General features: G+C 47.2%; 1 protein-coding gene and 1 non-coding gene across 2 annotated transcripts in view; one reads left to right on the top strand and one right to left on the bottom strand.

Moving 5' to 3' along the window:
* Positions 1-17,227, top strand: part of LOC119455501 (uncharacterized) — a 109,380-nt gene that overhangs the window by 2,551 nt on the left and 89,602 nt on the right. The window lies entirely within an intron of this gene.
* Trnat-cgu (transfer RNA threonine (anticodon CGU)) lies at positions 16,930-17,001 on the bottom strand. Its single transcript has one exon. It is a non-coding gene; the product is annotated as a tRNA-Thr (tRNA).

Genomic DNA, 17,227 nt, shown 5'->3' with positions numbered 1-17,227 from the left:
AATTTCGAATATATTCGAGCGTTCTGTCATGACAAGGTCGAGCAGTGCGATCAAGTGTGGCTGTGCCCCTTGACTTTTATACCGGTTCCTTCCCGAGGCAGCCGGCAGGCCATTCGAAGACGCGAAGCTTTGCTCTCGCCGCAAACAACAATGAAAGGAGCAAAGCAGACAAAGAAAAATCATTTAGCGGGGCGCGACAACGTACAGTCCCGGAGAGGGGACGTTGACCTTTCCGATTGCACGACCGCATGTTATCCTTATTTTCTTGTACTTCTTTTCAATGGTGCCGTCTTCCGTGGTGCTGCCTTCGAGTCTGTCAGCTGAGCAAAAAAAAGAAACATATAGGGTGCGGGGCCTGCATATGTATGGCAGACAAACAGCGGAGAGGGCGATGGACTCTCGCAGTTGTTTTCAGAAAAACAGTGAAAAGTTTACACTTCTTTCGCGACAGTCATAACGTTGTAATGTTATTGTTGTTCAAATGGTTATGTTATTTGTTTTGTAATGTTGTTGTGTTCCGAGGGAGACGTGGACACCGCGGTGCGAAAGTCGCCGTGGCCTTTTTACATTTAGGTATAATATAGGGCTTTTTTTTTTTTTTTTTAAGTAGGAGTGGTGGGAATGAACACGTTGCATATAACTGTATCTAAATTTCCTGCTAATGAACCGCTGAAGTTAGTGCAATATGGTGTACTACGTCTCCCTCGTGTTCTTGTCTGCTTGCGCTGAAATATAGTTTACGAGCATACGCTTGCCAACGCGCCCTCCTCAGTAGAATTTTATTGAGTTTGAGTGACTCGACGGAGCAGAATTTCAATGAGTCAGAGTCTGAGCGCGCCTAGCTAAGTAGAATTTTTGTGAGTGAGTCTGAGTGTGGTCCGTTTATTTTGCCGAACTATGGCACCTGCTTGTTTCGGATTGCACTGGCTCTAATCGTGCTTGCTGAACTCATCTTGCCTCATTTATTACTAAAGGATCGAACATTTCAAAATTGACTTACTGCGTTTTTTTTAAACTTTATTTAACGATGAACCAAAATAAAGAAAAAAGCCCTCACTAGCATTACTTTAGGATAAGCTTGATGATGCCTTTTTTTTTTTTTTTACCATGAAGTATTAGCCAAACCATAATTGTTTTCTTTAACTCCCTCAGCAATTTGGCCATTATGGATGCCTTTCTTCGTGTTTTAGTTTTTATTGGTTATTACAGTTAGCGCGAGTTAAGCCATAGGCTCGGTTTGAGCGGTGAATTAAATTTTATGCGTAAGTGTCAAACGACCCATTGAGCGAAATGCAGCTCTATTGATGTGAAACCTGGAGAAGTGCGAAGCATGCAGTGATGCACCGCTAATGGGCTCATACTGCCCTAAGCAATGGCTCATAACCCCGCAAACGCAGCCTCCCGTTTACGACGACAGAAGGGAAGTGAAATTCTACGCCGGAATGATGAGAGGCAACGCAGCCAGCTGTGGAAGACGACGACGAACACGGGAGCAGTGGCACGAGCGCGTGCCGAGCACGAGCCGCTTGCTTACCCTGACGACGACAGGAGACGCCGACAGCCCGGCCGCATAAGGTGCTTCGCACCTAAAACGCTATCAGAAATGTGGGCTAATCCGAGGGGTCCATAGCGCTATTTTATGGCTATTTTCATCCCCAAGAAGTTCTCAAAAACTCGCCTGGCAGATACCTCTTTAAGATGGGTTACATGAAGAGGCGGCCATTACTTCCACGGGAAATCTCAATGTTCAATAAGATAATCGACAATGCTTGCTCATTAACGCGTTAAATATCTTATTTTTGAGGCACACGCTGTTGTGTAATTGAAGCCCAACACGTGCTAAAGTTACATCCCGTTAGCAAAAATCTTCGCACTAACGGCAGGGGCTCCAAAACAGGGAGGGGGGGTTCGTCGAGCCCTCCCTTAAGTGTGTGTAGGCGAAATGAGCCACCCGGCTCCATGGTCCACACTCAAAATACACTTCCGGGGCCCATGACAAACAGCTGTTTCTAAATATACCGTTTCAAAGAAAATATGCCTTCAGATACATCGGCGTTCCAGTCAATTACTAGTTTCCCGAAAGCGCCACTCATGCAGTGAGGAATATACTAGTAAACAACCGGAACACCAGTGTACTTAGCAGCACACATTTTGGGCACGAATCCGTGCTCGTTCCAAATTTATTACCGGACGGTCGAAAGGCCCATTCATGCGTGCAGGTACAGGAATAACTCCTCCCCTCCCAGCGGTGTCGGCATTCCTGCTTGATGCGTAGAACGTTCCGTGCTCGCTAGTTGCGTGCAGTGTGCAGAGCTGTGTGGATGCTCAAACCATTAGGCACAATGACGAGGTCAGGCTTCGCATAGCTCCGGGGTGCTGTATGTGGTTCTTTCGTCATCGCGTCGAACTTTTCCGACAATTATGCGCAGTAGATGTTGTTTGATTTCAAGTCAAACACTCAAACCGTCTTAACTTAGCGCCAACAAAGGTTGAATGTTAATTCACATCGTTTCTCTCTTTCTAGTCTCTCGTCCCGTGACTGACGCCAAAAGATAATTTTATTTATTTATTTATTTATTTATTTATTTACTTGCAATTGACCAACCGCCCGATCGACCGAACGATCGAGTGAGTGAGTAATTGAGTGAGTGAGCGAGCAGGTTAGTGAGTGAGTGAGTGAGTGAGTGAGTGAGTGAGTGAGTGAGTGAGGAAGTAGGTGAGTGAATGAGTACGTTAGTGAGTAGGTGAGCGAGGGAGCGAGTGGGTGAGGGAGTGAGTGAGTGAGGGAGCGAGCGAGTGAGCGAGGAAGTAGGTGAGTTAGTGAGTGAGTGCGTAGGTTAGTGAGTTAGTGAGGGATGGAGCGAGTGAATGAGGGAGTGAGTAGGTGAATGAGTGAGTCAGCCAGGGAGCGAAGGTTTTTGATTGGTCGATTGTCATATTGAAAAAAAATATATATATTTGCAACAAAAAATTGTCTGCATCTCCACATTGCTTAAATTTTGAATGAATGAAAACGTTGATTCAGTCGTAGCAGCAGTTACGCATGTTCTCCTAAGGGCAGGTGCGCTGTCAGAAGCACCTGAAGCATGCAAACAGCACGGCGCGCTTTCTGGCACATATGCAGCGCAGCATAGTGAAAAACAGTTGATAGACGCGAGGTTCCGTGAGGAATTGTGATTTCTCACGAACGTTTACTGTGACCCTTTCGAGTCGGTCGTGCCCGCCTCGGTGGACCAGCGAATATCTTATTTCATTTGATATTATTTTAATTGTGATAAAAAGACAGGTCACCACAACTGTTGGGCCAATAACCGAAGCTATAGTGAAGGCCCATGAAACAATTGGTAGCACATCGCATATAGATAAGTATATCGCACTGAAACTACTGTAAATATATAACACATTCAAGTATTCATTAAACTAATTAGAACGCACTAAAGTAAACAATAAAATAAGATGCGTACAAAACTACAGCCAAACTAGAAAATCTTAAAAAAAACGAAAGCTTTTTGAATAGACAACTATAAAATGCTTACCGAAACTATAGTCAGAATTTCGGAAGGCAATTGAAGGATAGTTGAAGCGAAGGAGAAATTACGACAGGCATTGAATTAACGTCAGTGGCATTAATATTGTTTAAAAAAGAAGGCAATAACTTATAACTGCAAGAGCAAATTTATTAGCCGTTTAGTTTCAAATTGTATCGCATTCCACATATTTCTTCGCTTCAGATTCCCAGCACATGGTCATTGGTTCGATTCCCGGTCGCGGTGAGGAATCGTTCTATATATATATATATATATATATATATATATATATATATATATATATATATATATATATATATATATATATATATATACTGTACATGTCGCGAGGATTCATGACCGACTTGACTAATTGAGTTCAACGTCTCAAAGCAACATACCCGCTTTGAGAGACTGTCACAGACTCCGTGAACGAGGCGCAGACGCCGAACCAAGTTCCTCAGCCGACTTATCAGACAGTTTTAGTTTAGCGTTTTTACGCTCCGCTTAGGTGCTGAGCGGAGCGGAAGCACGAATGCGCATGCGCTCTCCGCTTAGCCGCAAGCGGGCTAGCGGAGCGAGAATCACGGTCCGCTTACAAGCTGCCTAAGCGGAGCGGGGAGCGTTGCTGCCGTCTTTCGCTAGCGAGGGTCGGCGATGCACGCGCCCTCTCTCGCGTGTGCATCGAAGCGCCTTGCATCGAGGCACCACTCGTGCGAGCGCAAATAACTTGTGTAATACACCTCCAACTGGTTATTTAAGGAAATAAAGTGAACAGTACAGCTAACAAAAACGTCGCCAGCGCATTGGCGTCAGAAAGGATTGGATTGGATTCGAAATGCAACCTCGCTGGCTATCACGTGGCGTTCAACAAGTCGACGCTTCATTTTCCACTCGATAAAATGGACCGCTAACGCATTACAAGCACCCGTCTAGATACTTAATGAACAAATGAGTTATATATACTCGTCTTACTTTGTAAAAGTGACAAAACGTTCTCTTTTATTTTGTTTCACTACGCTGAATTTGGCCAGAGGGCGCTGCAACTACGAAAGGTCCGCTCCGCTACGCTACACGCATAACTAAAACGTGAAAATCGTCCGCCGCTCCGCTGTGGCTTAGCGGGGCAACTCGGAGCGGAGCGGACCGTAAAGACGCTCAACTAAAACACTCTATCAGCTTCCGAAAATAATCCCCCGAAAGCAAAGACAATAGACAGTTTTAGTTTAGCGTGGTTACCGGAATAGCGGGCGTACCGGAATAGCGGGATCGAAGTGCGCATGCGCAGAACGCTAACTGACCCATACCGTTTACCGTGCGCACGCTATTTCTCAGAGTTAACGTTACCGTGTTAGCGTGGTGTACGTAGTGTACGTAAAACATGGCGGTGGTCCCGGTCGCCCGCTTCGAACTGAATTTGGCGTTGTTTTTGTAGAATTCACTTCGTTCGTAGCAAATGACTGCGTAAACGGCTTTTGCTTAGTCTCATGCCGCTTCGCCGAGAGAGTGTTACGGCTAATCTTGAGGAATTTTCGAGATCGCTTCTCGTTTCGAACGCGCCTAAGCCTAACGAGAGAAATTTTTTCTGAGATGCGAGCGCCATCTGTCGCTAAAGTCGGAAGATAGACGCGACGACGGCATATGGCCTCTGAGATGGGAGAATTTCGGAGGCTATGGTAGACAGCTTGTACTGCTTGTCTGTTTCGTTGCAGATCGACGTACATGTGAAGTAAAAATACAACGCGCTCCTGGCTTCCATTGCGCTGCCTATCGCACTTTCCGGACGCACACACACATAGAATTAGGTGCCCTGTGTATGCGAAATTCGAAGCGTAATGGAATAGCGTCCCGCACGTAAACTACGCTATCACGCTATACTAAAACTCTCTTTCTGCAAAGTTCGTTTGCGGAACGGTAACGCTATTTCCCGTAACCCCGCTATTACGCTAAACTAAAACTGTCTAATTAGTATGGGCCCTCTGGTGCGCCAGCGAACGCCGGTTGCTGTCCAAAGACCGAGTCAGAGCCCAGAGTTGTCAAAACACAACAAAATATATTCTTCACACAAGGCAGTTACACACACGTGCGCACTTAGGTTAGACACAACACAATTAACAAAACACAGGAAATAATTAACGACAAGCAGTAAGAGTCCAACACGTAAAGTACAAAATGAATAGCAACACTAATAAGTGTCCAATTGTATTCACCCGTGCTGGTCTTCAGTCTGACGATCTCGGCGTAGCTCGGGGCAAATCTCGAAGAAGGAACTTCTTCCGGAAATGCAGACGCTCGATGAACTCGTCGACTAGCTTGCCGGAGAATCTCCTTCTTCCGCAGACGGTCAGTCTTCACGTTACATCTCTTCACCGGAGCGGTTCGAACCCCTTTGATTCTCGCACGGCGTTTATATAGCCGTCACAGATGTTCTCGAACCTTCCTATCGGAGTCGTGCTCTCGTAGCATGGCCAAAGCCTGGGAATCTTCTAGTCTTTTCTCACACCTTCGACCGCCGCCGTCGGAGCGTCGTCGAGGGGGTGGCGAGTCATCCTGTTGGCGCACGCTCACGCTGTAGTAATCTCTCTCTCGACTCGCCGGGTGAGAAGGTGTCTCGGAGCCTGTGCTCTCACACTCTCTCTGCTTACCGTCGCTTCGTCTATGCTTCTAGACGTCTAGACGCCGTTGGTCGCGTCGCCTGTTTGAGGCGTATGCGCTCTCCCCCTCTGTTGAAGTTACCGCGGGGCCGGCGTGTTCTTTCGCTGGCTTGCGTGACACGCGGCGCGCACTTTGATTACGCGCTTTTTATTGCGATAGCAATTATATGGACACTCAAAAGCAGATTTCTGCCGTCGGCGTCGCCGTCGCCGTGAGGTTCCGTATGACGTCATTTGGAGATGAAATCGTCGCCGATGATAAGTGGTTCTTGAGGGAAAGGGAAAGGTTGGCGCTATCTTCTGCAGCCCTTGAGGGAAAACGTCGCCGCGCGCCGAACGCTGTATGTGCGAGTGAAAGGGCGCGAGGGGCGCGTCTTTCACGGGGAGTGAACGCACGGCGGAGAACAAACGCGCGTTCTGCGCCGTGCTCGCTTAAGGGCTGCAGAAGTAGGCGTCTCTTTTCTCCTTTACAATGACCATATATGTAGAGCAAACGCGCCTTCTTCAGACGCGCGAGAGTCCGTGGGGGAGGGGGAGGGAAGGGAGCCGACGTTTAGCTGCGGCACCAAGTGCCTATTTATATCAGAGGCTCCAGCAACAGTCACCAACGCCGCACGCATTTTGAGCTAACGCGGGCAAAACGCCGATGGCGTCGACAACAGTTCTGCGTGTTGTTGCTACCAAAGCCGCTCACCTTACTTCGTATGACATTGCTGTGTTGCTATCGCATTCATTGCTTCGCCCTTAGGGCGAAACTGTGACATTTTTTGTGACAGAGACGCTGAGGTGGAGTTGTATGGTTAAATATATATACAGGGTGTCCCAGCTATCACGCAGCACGATAAAAGAAAAGAGGAACGGCGTTACGCGAGGCAAACCTTAGTGCGTATTGTTCCCAATACAGTGGAGTAGCCGCACGTAATTTTTTAGTTACTGAGATTTAATTAGGTAATTGTAATTAATTATCTAAGTCGAGAAGTTCTGTCCTAATTATCAAAGTGTCAATCAGCAAATTGTAGAGCAACATGAAAAACCCCCGATACACAATTTTGTTGCTCAATACGTGTTGCATAAAAGTGTTTTTCCAAGCGTGAAAGAAGCCCGCGAATACACGCAGAATTGCCGCGCGACTGGCCGCTCGAGGCACTTTGCGTGTATTCGCGGGCTTCTTTCAAGATCGGAAAAACACTTTTATGTAGCACGTATTGAGCAACAGAAAGCTGCATCGGGAGTTTTTCATGGTGCTCTACAATTTTCTCTGTTTTAAAATCTTGCTGCGTGATAGCTGGGACACCCTGTATATATATATATATATATATATATATATATATATATATATCCATACAACTTGCGACATGTAAAATGTACCAAAAGCCACGCATGGTACCTGCTTCGCTGCTCGCATTTCAATCGGTTCCCATAGCATTTCCTTAACAGCCAATGGTTACTTTCACCGCACCTGTGCGTAAGACTGAGGAAAATACTGGTTGGAATCTGGTTTTCTTTGTAGCGGACACACTGTAGTCATGCACGCAAAATGCAAATACACCGGTCGTGCCCGTGTCGCGGTGCGTGGCATGCATGTGTGTGTCGACATGACAATGTACGTCGCGGAATGCAACCCGACTGAACGTAAACAACCCGTGACAGTATAGTATATATGCCACTGCAGGAAACGACAGCTGGGTATGGAGAGACAAAGCTCGCGATGAAGAAAGATTTAGCTTTTTTTTTAATTTTACAGCGAAGCTGTTCAGGGCTCACTCTTCGACGGTCGCGTCCGGCAATAGAAAAAAAATCAGGCAAGTTTGCACTCGGTCGCGCAAAGCATAGGCACAGCGAAGCTTACTGTCTGCTACTGCTAGGTATGAATTTAGTTGCTGCTAGGTCTTAACTTGGTTTAACTTAACTACGCATGTAGGAAGGTATTCTCGAGCGATCATTTTCGGAGGCACCTTCCCTTTCGCGACATTTCGCGTGACTAGCGCTGGACGCGTGGGCGCCTACGAGAGATAGCGCTCCTGGCATGCCACAAACGCAGGCAGGCTAACAAAGTTTGGTACAGTGCCAAGAACGCTGTCGCTTGCCGACGCCGAACGCGGTGGCGACATTTCGCGTGACTAGCGCTGGACGCGTTGACGCCTACGAGCGATAGCGCTCTTGGCATGCCACAAACGCAGGCAGGCTAACCAAGGTTGACACAATGCCAATTACGCTGCTGCTAGCCGACGCCGAACGCGTTGGAGGCTAGCCGCTCGATATCAATCGGCCAGCTTCGCTGTGCCTTGAGCTTTGCGCGGCCAAGTGCAAGCTTTCGCTTTTTTTTTCTCCTGGCTGAGCGCGCCGCGGACAGAAGAGAGGCGGGAGTCGGGAAGGCAGGAAGCTGATTAGGAGGAGACCGCGTGCAGATTGTCTCTCTCTCTGTCCGGGTTGCCATGGCTACCATGGCTACGCACCACAAATTAGGGCTGGCTTAAACAGCTTTGCTGTTAAAAAAAAAGGTTGTCGCAGTTTCACCTGAAAGGCGAAGCATCAATTGCGATAGCAAATTTGTAGAGAGCTATACGGAGTAATGATAGTAGCTTTATCAGCTGTATAAATTTGGACATGCAGCAGCACCGGCAACACGCAGAACTGTTGTCGACGCCGTCGGCGTTTTGCCGCGTTCGCACAAAATGCGTGCGGCGTTGGTGACTGTTGCCGGAGCCTCTGATATAAATAGGCACCTGGTGCCGCAGCTACACGTCGCCTCCCTTCCCTCCCCCTCCCCCCTACGGCCTTTCGTGCGTCAGAAGAAGGCGCGTTTGCTCTACATATATGGTGATTGTAAAGGAGGAAAGAGACGCCTACTTCTGCAGCCCTTAAGGGAGCACGGCACAGAACGCGCGTTTGTTCTCCGCCGTTCGTTCACTCCCCGTGGTAAGTGGTTCTTGAGGGAAAGGGAAAGGTTGGCGCTATCTTCTGCAGCCCTTGAGGGAGCACGGCTCAGCGCCAACACTCCCCGTGAAAGCGCGCGTCCCTCGCGCCCTTTCACTCGCACATACAGCGTTCGGCGCGCGGCGACTGGCGCTGAGCCGTGCTCCCTCAAGGGCTGCAGAAGATAGCGCCAACCTTTCCCTTTCCCTCAAGAACCACTTACGGCGACGATTTCATCTCCACTGACGTCATACGGAACCTCACGGCAACGGCGACGGCGACGGCGACGCCGACGGCAGAAATCTGCTTTGGAGTGTCCATATAATTGCTATCGCAATAAAAACTCTCATTGGCCGTATGCTGTGCGAGTGAAAGCGCGCGAGGGCGAGGGACGCGCGCGCTTTCACGGGGAGCGAACGGACGGCGGAGAGCAAACGCGACTTCCCAGTGGAAGGGGAGCGGTGGGCGAGGAGGGCATCGAGGCACCCTAGACTGTGCGTGTGCGTGCCCGCTCTCCCACTGCGGCGCATGCGCTGGATGGAACGGCGTTCCGTCCCGTAGCCAGCGTTTTGACAGCGGTTGTGTGCGGTCACACAAACAACGCGCACAACTGTTGTCGACGGCGGCGGCGTTTTGCCCGCGTTCGCACCGAACGCGCGCGGCGTTGGTGGCGTTTATGAAGAACGTGCCGACCTTTGTCGTGCACCCTATGGCGTAGTACCGTGGCGACCATAACGCCATCGTCCCTGTGGTCACTAAATAAAAAGAAAACCACCAGATCATATATATTTCTCATTCTTTAATAGTTCAAATAACTAATTACACCATCACATCTTAATAGTCATAACTGGAAATACATAATTCCCACCACAGCACAGCTTCGCTGGTCTTCCATCTCTACCCCAGTGGAAGGGCTGACAGTTTTTTATTGCGATAGCAATTATATGGACACTCCAAAGCAGATTTCTGCCGTCGCCGTCGCCGTCGCCGTGAGGTTCCGTATGACGTCAATGGAGATGAAATAGTCGCCGCGCGCCGCCGAACGCTGTATGTGCGAGTGAAAGGGCGCGAGGGACGCGCGCTTTCACGGGGAGTGAACGAACGGCGGAGAACAAACGCGCGTTCTCTGCCTTGCAGGTGGGACAGGGGTTGTCCCGATGTCGCAAAAAGGGTTAACCCTTTTTGCGACATCGGGACAACCCCTGTCCCACCTGCAAGGCAGTAGCAAAACGACGATTGTGAGAACTGCGAGAGAGCTATGTTTGCTTGAAACCACTGGCGCCATCTAGGAGAAGTGTGCTCAACTATTTTATGCTTTCTTTTTTTTCTACTGGGTGGCACAAGCATTCCGTGCGTGTTTTAGTTTGTTGCTTTTTTTCGAAGGACGGAGCTGTGCACGCACAATTTTCAAAGAGCAACATCCTTCTTCAAAAATGCCAGGTAAGACGCCCATTGTGTTCTCCGTGCTTCTAAATACGTCAGGCTCATATGAGAAAAATTTTATAGTTCGTACCGTATTGTAAACAATTATGTGTTCGAAAATCTGCAGGCATATGCAAATTCATTAGGCTTAGGCTTTAGAAGCATGGCGTCGTGTGTCGTTCGTGTTCCAATGAAACGTATTCATTCATTATGTATTCCTTCGTCCTTGTAGGGGAACGAAGTCTCACCGCTGAAGAGGCATTAGAGATGTTCTTTAGCCTACCTGACGGTTCGGAAAGTGATGTGTCAAGTGATTCGGGTGACGAGTTTACCGTACCATCAACCTCGGCTTTGGCTCCAATAGAGTCATCGGAAAACGACGAAAACATCGAGCCACTGCCCAAGAAAAGACCCAAGAAGGCATACGCACGAAAAAAGAAACCTAAGAAAGCGTGCGCTAAGCCCATTGATCATGACAGTGACCATGAAGAGGAAGAAGACGATTCCCTATCAGCAGGATGGATAGCCGGGCAGCCTTGCGACATTCCAGTGAGCATCGCAGAAAATCCACCCACATACTCGCAAAAACTAAATGTAGACTGCAGCGCATGCGACGCGTTTTCTCTGTACTTCGATGAAGAGGTGTGGAAGATGATTGTTGAGGAAACAAACCTCTATGCTGTTCAAAGAATGATGCCAAACTGGCGCACGCTGACAGTGAGCGAGCTCAAGGCTTACATAGGGATGCTCATTCTAATGAGCATTCATAACTTGCCTCAAGTGTATTTGTATTGGAGTTCAGACAAGTTTTTCAATGTTCAAGAAATATCCAATGTAATGTCGTTTAGACGTTTTCAACAGATCACTCGTTGCCTGCATCTAAACGACAATTCAAAGATACCCGATAAGACTTCACCAAATTTTGATAGGTGCTACAGGGTGAGGCCTCTAATGGAAATGCTGAACATCAATTTTCAAAAAGAGTACAAGCCTTCCTCCTACGTCGCTGTCGACGAATCCATGATTCTGTTCAAGGGTAGATCGGCAATGAAGCAATATATGCCGCTAAAACCAAAAATCAAGCGCGGATATAAAGTGTGGAGTATCGCTGTGGAGTATCGCTGACAGCCAGACTGGTTACCTCTGTAAATTTGACCTCTATCAAGGCCGCACAGAGCGTAGACCGACTGACATGGGACTCGGTGAGCACGTAGTGCTTTCTCTGACAGAAGACGTGGTGGACGCAGGTTCACAAGTTTTCTTCGATAATTTTTTTTCATCAACGAAGCTTCTCCTGCGCCTCCGAGAGCGAGGCGTATTTGCTTGTGGAACGTTCAGATCCAACAAGAAAGATCTGCCCCAAGAGGTGAAGGTTGACAATAAATTCAAGCGTGGATGATTCCTATACAGATCCAAAGGGCCAGTTTCTGTGTACCAGTGGCGGGACTCCAAGAACGTCCATGTGATGTCTAATTATCACGATCCCCAAGAAGAAGCTACGGTGGAAAGAAAGCTGCCTTGTGGGAAAAAAATCCAGGTCACATGCCCCAAGGCTGTGAAAGACTATAATCGGTGGATGGGTGGAGTTGACCGCTTTGATCAAAAAAGAAATGCCTACGTAGTAGATAGGCGGTCAAAAAAAGGATGGCACAGAATTTTTTATTTCATGGTTGATGCTGCCATCGTAAATGCCTTTATTCAGCACGCAGGTGTTCACGATGCTGGCAGCACAGGCTTGCTGCAATTCAAGCTCATTCTTGGGCGACAACTAGTCGCACGGCAGTCCTTCCGCATTGGAAGATCCCAGGCAGACTACCTCAGAAAGAATGGGCGCCACAGTGGTTCTCTACTAACTGGAGTTCCACACGAAATCCGTTTTCAAGGAAACAACCACTTCCCAAAATCATCTGACACAAGAAGGAGATGCCGCTGGTGCTCAACCAAGCGCGCCGAAGTGCGCACCAAGCTCATATGCACAGCTTGTGACGTGCCATTATGTATGCAGTGCTTTTCTCCCTTTCATTCATCCAAGTGAGCGTAAAATCCCCACGCAACTTTTTTTTGTGCCACCCCCTCGTGAGCGTTGGGACACATGCTGTCCCACCTCCCTTTATTCCTTGTCGTGTGCAGCGGGACACACGTTGTCCCACCTTTTGTGCTAAAACCATTGTACGGAGAGTGATGAAAACTGGTCTGACCACCTTCTCTTAGCCTCAATAAAGTGTATTTGGATAAAAACTAATTTTTTTTTGCGTGTGACCTCATGTCTTATAAAGGGTTAAGGGCTGCAGAAGTAGGCGTCTCTTTCCTCCTTTACAATCACCATATATGTAGAGCAAACGCGCCTTCTTCTGACGCACGAAAGGCCGTAGGGGGGAGGGGGAGGGAAGGGAGGCGACGTGTAGCTGCGGCACCAGGTGCCTATTTATATCAGAGGCTCCGGCAACAGTCACCAACGCCGCACGCATTTTGTGCGAACGCGGCAAAACGCCGACGGCGTCGACAACAGTTCTGCGTGTTGCCGGTGCTGCTGCATGTCCAAATTTATACAGCTGATAAAGCTACTATCATTACTCCGTATAGCTCTCTACAAATTTGCTATCGCAATTGATGCTTCGCCTTTCAGGTGAAACTGCGACAATTTTTTTTTGCACGAAGTTTATAAACTCTGCACAAAAAAAAAATAATAAACAGATATCGCAGTTCTGTAAACTGCTGAATCTCAAGCGGCCAAATATGATATATGAATTTATAGCTTACATGAAATTGTGACAACATTTACGAGGCTTCTGCAAAAGACTTACTCACAAATTAAAGATATATATATATATATATATATATATATATCAGAGTGGCGTATAATATCGAAATTTTGTCCGCTTCAGATGCTTTACTGGTAATCACTCGACCTGAGGCCGATGTCAATCTGCAAGCCTGGCCCAAGCTCATTTGTCAAGCTCGGTCCAACCATCTTTGGTTTGGCAGCGATACGTCTGGACAATGTTGGGCCAGATCTAAGAGTTCTTTCCACCCCTGGGTGGTCGTGTGTCGAGCATCTGCAACATTAGAGCTCATCGTCAGCACCGCCCACTTATTAATGCGATAGCATTATATATATATATATATATATATATATATATATATATATATATATATATATACGAGGGAAGACGGGGAACCGAGGGGATCAATTTGTTAATCATTGGCTATGTAAATCCAAGATACAATCATGCCAAGGAAAGCACCGGGGAAGTTATCTGTGGTTGCAATTGAAATGTAGAAAATAATGATTAAAATGGAAATGAAAGTGGACGAAAAGACAACGTGTCACCAGTGAAAGACGAACCCACAACCTCCGCGTGCGTTGCACTACGAATTGTGCGACGGCTATCAATGCGTCCATTAACTTGGGCTCAATTGGTAGTGCAATTAACACACGCGTAATGCGGAGGTTGTGGGTTCGTCTCCCACCGACTGGAGTGTTTCCGCAACAGTTTAAGGAGGCAAATGTATTGCCTGGCATTAAAAAAAAGTGGCTGTAGGCTTGTCGAAAATTACAGGCCAATTTCCGTGCTTCCTTTCCCATATAAGGTTTTAGAAAAAAAATTAGTGCAATCTGCCTTAGTACATATTTCACAAAAAGTTCAATATTCTCTCCAATTTTCAGTTTTGGTTTCCGTGAGGGGCTTTCTGCGAATATAGCTATTCGCAAACTTCATTGACATAATTAAAAGATGTATTGATAATGGAACTTACGCTTGCAACGATTTTCCTTTACTTTGCAAGGGCTTTTGACTCTACAGTCCACAACATACTTCTTATAAAACTGAAGAGTTATGGCCATAATGGACCAGCCTCAAACCTTTTACGGAGTTTTCTGAACAATAGGAAATAACTTAAAGGGCCCCTAAACCACCCAGAGGTCGAAATTTAGTTGTGGTGTTGCAGTTGTGCACGAGTCTACAACGAACACGTAGCCGCGAGAATTTTTCGAAACGGTGCCGTAATAGCGGAATTACACGCGTTTGATGATCGAAAAACGGCCCTCGCTCGTTTTGCTCTTTCCTTCGCTACTCTCCTCATCGGCTGGTCTCCCCTCCTCGCCGAGTGCTTCTCGAAAGGTCACGTGACATACGTCATCGCCAACGGGCTTCTTAAAACACTGCCTACTTCCGGTTAAGGCACGTCCACGCTAGCGGCACATATACCGACGGCGAACCGGCCGCCAGTGCCGTAGAACGTCTGCTTGCGAGAGGTGTCCAAAGTAGACGGCAGTTCGGCAGGCGCCCCGCCCGCTGCACGATCGATGGGCCAATCGACGACCGCGAAGCTGCGCGCCTCCGCCACCGGCAACGAAAACAGGCTGCAGCTCAGCTGCAGTGCACGGCTACCGCCGGGAGACGACGGGCTCGGCTGTGCTCGCATCTCAGCCGACGGCGCCGCTAATATCAGCGTATTTTCTTCTTTGTATACAATTATTGCGAATAGCGATAACAACGATAAGAAAATATTGCGGCTTGTGGGCGTCGGTATTTCATTTCAAAGCGCCGTCCGTTTTAGCTTTGAAGGGAACCAGAAAAGGCCTAGCGACGATATCGGCGCCGTCGAGCGATCAGCGGCGGTGAATCTGCCGCACAAATGAGTCCCGGTCTCATCCTCTCTACGTACGGCATGGAAATCTCGCCGTTCGCGAGCAAGAACCGCTGTCGAACGGCGGCCCGCGAATGGCAAACGGCGTGCGACGAGTTACCGTGCCGGCAACGTGGACGTGGACTCAGCGCTTCTCGGCTACCCGCTGTTGCTGCGGTGCCAGCCCGTGTTAAACGAAGCGTACCGCTATAGACCCTGTGTTGCGCGCACATCTGGAAAGACCAACACTGTCGCACTCTGTTCGCGCAGCTAATCAGACCTCTAAGCACGACTGTGTTGGAACGCGAGCGATTTGGCACTTTTTTTTTTTTTTTTTTCATTTTGTGGCGCTCCTGCGGCGCGTAGCGCTGCGTTTGGCGTCGTTGATCGTAACGGCATTCTGAACTCGATGTGCGTGTTTACTTGAAATGTTCAAAAAATATCTGAGGTGGTTTAGGGGCCCTTTAAGGCGAAAGCCTTATATGTCTCGTTTTGACGTGACCTTGAAGAAGGGGTTCCAAAAATCGGAAAAATATATACAAGAAATCGATAACTCAATAAGATCATTACAAACCCCATAACATGAAATATCAATCGATATTACACGAGGAATATAAGTATCGATAAATGATCATAATCATTAAATGAATTATGTCAATTAGCATGACAAAGCGGAAAATTGGTCGAAAAATTCAACAAGTGGCCAAGAACCGAGAATTACTGATAGTAATGGGTGTAAGTGTGGTTATGATGGTAATGATAATGATAAAAATGGGTATATAGAGGTGTGAATGAGGTGAATTACGAGTGAATTGATGCTGAATTAAAGGGGTTTAGTTGGGTGATAGCAGTCAAACGAAACGTAATGATGAGATAGAGTGAGCTAAGATAATGAAGAGTAAATGAGAGTGAATTAAGAGTGAATGAAGGTGAATCAAGTGTTGAAAGGGTGAATCAAGAGTGATGAAAATTGGAATTTTGGAGTAATAGAGCAAACCAAGCGCGATGGAAGTAAAACCGAGATGATAGAGTGAATGAAGGTGAACCAAGCAGTTATATGGTGAATCAAGAATGAATCAAGTGTGAATTAAGAGTGAATAAACGGGTTATGGAGCGAGAGAGTGACTTGGAAAAAATATATGTGACTTTAGAGGTTCCAAGTGAGGGTGACTCAGCAAAAAAGTGCTGAGTCACTCTTCGAGTTTGATGAATCATAAGATAGGTGACTTGCAAAAATGACTGTAAATTGTGGTTTCAGAGTGATGATGACTCAGCAAAAAAGTGCTGAGTCACGGTCCGAGTTTGGTGAATAAAGGATGACTTGCAAAAGTGACTGCATGATATGGGTTCAGAGTGACCATGAATCAGCAAAAAAAGTGGTCATCGCGTCATTGAGTTAGCGGCGCTCGGACTTTCGCCTTCAAGTCGTCTTAGTTGTAACATAAGGGATCCCTACTATTTTTTAATGATGTAAATGCAGATGATACCACAATTTTTTTTTCTTTCGATCAGCAGCGTCTGACCGCGTCACCGTGAAGCAAGTTATCCGCGCCAATGAGCATGCTAAACTGACGTCATTGTTGCCACCATCTTGGAGGACCAGAACTATGGTGGTACCATAACGGTGAGCGAATGCGTTCTTTACGTCACGTGCAATTAAGCTATCTATTGAGGACGCGGTCAATTTCAACGTAGGTACGACGTCTTGAGAACTCTTTTAATTTCGAAAAAATTCAAAAAAAAAAATATTGTTGTATAAAGGAAAAAAAAAAAAAAAAGCTTGCCGCCAGTGAGGATTGAACTCACGACCGCTGGTTTACGAGACCAGCGCTCTACCACTGAGCTATAGCGGCGACGAGGGCGCGGCGCTCTCGTTCAGATTTTTTTTAGTAGGGTCCGAAGCGATCACTGCGCTGCGCGCTAGTCACGCGTTCTGTCTTGCTTTAATTGTGTTATTTTTCCAGCAGTAAATTACATTTCGATATCAACCAGAAACATTAAAAACAAAAAGCAAAGCGTATGCGATAGGAGTGCGTGTTAAATAAGTATACTCACAGAAAAGTTCTGTCTCGTCTTGAG

This window comes from Dermacentor silvarum, chromosome 6 (assembly GCF_013339745.2).
Source record: "Dermacentor silvarum isolate Dsil-2018 chromosome 6, BIME_Dsil_1.4, whole genome shotgun sequence".
In the NCBI taxonomy this organism is placed as follows: Eukaryota; Metazoa; Arthropoda; class Arachnida; order Ixodida; family Ixodidae; genus Dermacentor; species Dermacentor silvarum.
This window is presented reverse-complemented; position numbering and strand designations above follow the sequence as displayed.